A 4,357-nucleotide genomic window follows, 5' to 3' on the forward strand; every position below is an offset into this window, starting at 1 on the left:
TGAGCTACCAAACTGCTCTATACTCTTAAACTAAAGAGGGGTAACTAGTGGATAAAAGAGGGTTCGATACGTCCCTCTACCATATCTATACAAATAGAATAGTCCATTTATACAGAATGGTAAAGAGGGCTCCTCTATGATTATCAATTCCAGAAATCCATACAAATACGAAAGGGTATTTTATCCTTACCAACTGGATCTTGTTGCACCCGGTAATAAACATTCATAAACCATTTCTCGAAGTACGTGTCCGGATAGCCCAAAATGTCGATAGTTAGCTCTAGGTCTTCCGGTCAAAAAACAACGTCGATGAAGGCGTGTAGGTGCACTATTACGCGGTAGGGATTGCAATTTTTCTCGCATTTTCGTTTTTTCACTCAAACTCAAGGGAGAAACTTTGCTTCTTATCTTTTTTTTTAAAGATTGACGAATCAAATGATATTTCTGTTCTAATTTCTGCCGCTTCTTCTCCCTCTGAATCAAACTCTTTTTTGCCATAATGTGCCGTTGCTATTATTATCAAGTATACGGTTCTAATCCTAGATGGAAAAATAAATAGAAAAAGAAATTTAAGAAGGCGGATCCTCCCTCTCTATCAAGAGTAATGAACTAGGTGCTGATACAGTACAAAAAAACAAACTAAATTAACCAAACTTGCCTGATGTTGAGGCAATCAAGAAAGCTGCATAAGTGAATATATAACCCACGGAAAAGTGAGCTAATCCAACCAATCTTGCTTGCACAATGGAAAGAGCCACAGGCTTATCTCTCCAGCGAATTAAATTAGCTAAAGGTGTGCGTTCATGAGCCCATGCTAAAGTCTCAATTAATTCCTGCCAATACCCCCGCCAAGAAATTAAGAACATAAATCCAGTAGCCCAAACAAGATGTCCAAATAAGAACATCCAAGCCCATACCGATAAACTATTCATCCCAAAAGGATTATATCCATTGATAAGTTGTGAAGAGTTTAACCATAGGTAATCTCTTAACCATCCCATCAAATAAGTGGAGGATTCATTAAATTGTGAAACGTTGCCCTGCCATAATGTGATATGTTTCCAATGCCAATAAAAAGTAACCCACCCAATGGTATTTAACATCCAGAAAACTGCCAAATAAAATGCGTCCCAAGCAGAAATATCACAAGTACCGCCGCGCCCTGGGCCGTCACAAGGAAAACTATACCCAAAATCCTTTTTATCCGGCATTAATTTGGAACCGCGTGCGTCTAAAGCGCCCTTTACTAAAATCAATGTAGTTGTATGCAAACCTAGAGCAATAGCATGATGAACCAAGAAATCCCCAGGTCCTATTGTTAAGAAAAGCGAATTACTATTCTCATTAACAGCATTCAACCATCCGGGCAACCATAGGCTTCGACCCGCATTGAAAGCGGGGCCATTCGTTGAAGATAAGAGTATATCGAACCCATATGTCGTCTTGCCATGAGCAGATTGTATCCATTGGGCAAATATAGGTTCGATCAAGATTTGCTTTTCTGGAGTACCAAAAGCAAGCATGACGTCGTTATGAACATAAAGGCCCAAGGTATGGAATCCTAGAAAGAGGCTAGCCCAACTTAAATGAGATATGATAGCTTCTTTATGGTCTAACATTCTTGCCAATACATTATCCTCATTCTGTTCCGGATTGTAATCCCTAATGAAAAAAATAGCTCCATGAGCAAAAGCCCCTGTCATGATGAACCCCGCAATATATTGGTGATGAGTATATAAAGCAGCTTGAGTAGTAAAGTCTTGTGCTATGAATGCATAAGGAGGTAAAGAGTACATATGTTGAGCTACTAAGGAAGTAATAACCCCTAAAGAAGCTAGAGCAAGACCTAACTGAAAATGAATCGAATTGTTGATTGTGTCATAAAGGCCCTTATGCCCACGCCCTAATCGACCCCCCGGAGGAGTATGCGCTTCTAAAAGATCTTTAATACTGTGCCCAATTCCGAAGTTAGTTCGATACATGTGACCGGCAATGAGAAAAATAAATGCAATAGCTAAATGATGGTGAGCCATATCAGTCAGCCACAAACTTTGTGTTTGTGGATGGAATCCCCCAAGAAGAGTTAGAATGGCAGTTCCCGCTCCTTGAGCGGTACCAAATAAATGATTACTCGAATCAGGGTTTTGGGCATAAAGATTCCACTGACCCGTCAAAAGGGGTCCCAACCCCTGGGGATAGGGTAATACATCTAAGAAATTATTCCATCGAACGTACTCCCCCCTGGATGCGGGAATAGCAACATGAACTAAATGTCCTGTCCAAGCCAAAGAACTTACCCCGAAAAGTCCTGACAAATGATGATTGAGACGAGATTCCGCGTTTTTGAACCACGAAAGGCTTGGTTTCCATTTGGGTTGTAGATGTAACCAACTCGCTATTAAGGACAGCGTAGAAAGAAATAATAGAAAAAGAGCTCCAGTATAAAGATCTTCATTGGTGCGTAATCCTATTGTATACCACCACTGATAAACCCCAGAATAAGCAATATTCACTGGACCAGCAGCACCTCCTCGAGTAAAGGCTTCCACAGCGGGTTGACCAAAATGAGGATCCCAAATCGCATGAGCAATAGGTCTTACGTGTAAAGGATCCTGTATCCATGATTCAAAATTTCCTTGCCAAGCTACATGAAACAGATTTCCGGACGTCCATAGAAAGATTATTGCTAATTGCCCAAAGTGAGAAGCAAAAATGTTCTGATAAAGACGTTCTTCAGTAATATCATCATGACTTTCGAAATCATGTGCGGTAGCAATACCAAACCAAATACGACGAGTAGTGGGGTCCTGAGCTAAGCCTTGGCTAAACCTGGGAAATCTTAATTCCATAATGCCTTTCAAATCCTCCTAGCCACTATCCTACTGCAATAATTCTCGCTAAGAAGAATGCCCATGTCGTGGCAATTCCACCCAGAAGGTAATGGGTTACTCCTACAGCACGTCCTTGTATAATGCTCAAGGCTCTAGGCTGAGTAGCAGGAGCAACTTTTAATTTGTTATGAGCCCAAACGATAGATTCAATGAGTTCTTGCCAATAACCACGGCCGCTGAATAAAAACATTAAACTGAAGGCCCAGACAAAATGAGCACCTAAGAAAAAAAGACCATATGCAGATAATGAAGAACCATAAGACTGAATGACTTGCGATGCCTGTGCCCACAAGAAATCTCGAAGCCACCCATTAATCGTAATGGAACTCTGTGCAAAGTTTCCCCCTGTAATATGAGTTACCACCCCTTGATCACTTATGGTACCCCAAACATCCGACTGCATTTTCCAACTGAAATGGAAAATGACTACCGAAATTGCATTGTACATCCAGAATAAACCTAAGAAAACATGATCCCAAGCAGATACTTGACATGTTCCCCCTCGGCCAGGCCCATCGCAAGGAAAGCGAAAACCTAGATTTGCTTTATCGGGTATCAAACGGGAACTCCGAGCAAATAAAACACCTTTCAAAAGTATTAATACAGTCACATGTATGGTAAATGCATGAATGTGATGGACTAAAAAATCTGCGGTTCCTAATGGAATCGGTAACAAAGCCACTTTGCCACCTACTGCTACTAACTCGCCGCCTCCCCACGTTAAGCTAGTACTTGTTGTTGCACCAGGAGCTGTTACGCCAGGCGCAGTAGCATGGATATTTTGTACCCATTGAGCAAAGATAGGTTGTAATTGTATGGCGGTATCCGAAAACATATCTTGTGGACGGCCTAAAGCACTCATGGTATCATTATGAATGTACAAGCCAAAACTGTGAAAACCTAGAAATATACATACCCAGTTAAGGTGGGATATGATTGCATCGCGGTGTCTAAGGACGCGATCTAATAGATCGTTGTATCGAGTAGTTGGATCATAGTCTCTTACCATAAAAATTGCTGCATGTGCAGCAGCACCGACTATTAGAAATCCGCCAATCCACATGTGGTGTGTGAACAAGGAAAGTTGTGTACCATAGTCAGTAGCTAGGTATGGATAGGGAGGCATAGAATACATATGATGAGCTACAACAATGGTTGTAGAGCCTAGCATAGCTAGGTTAAGAGATAATTGAGCATGCCATGACGTTGTTAAGATTTCATAAAGACCCTTATGGCCTTGTCCTGTAAATGGGCCCTTGTGAGCCTCCAAAATATCTTTAAGTCCATGGCCAATACCCCAGTTGGTCCTATACATATGACCTGCGATTAGGAAAAGAATAGCAATAGCTAAATGATGGTGTGCAATATCGGTCAGCCAGAGACCACCGGTTACTGGATCTAGTCCTCCACGAAAAGTCAGAAATTCTGCGTATTTGGACCAATTTAAAGTGAAAAAAGGGGTTGCT

Source organism: Hordeum vulgare, unplaced genomic scaffold (assembly GCF_904849725.1).
Source record: "Hordeum vulgare subsp. vulgare unplaced genomic scaffold, MorexV3_pseudomolecules_assembly, whole genome shotgun sequence".
In the NCBI taxonomy this organism is placed as follows: Eukaryota; Viridiplantae; Streptophyta; class Magnoliopsida; order Poales; family Poaceae; genus Hordeum; species Hordeum vulgare.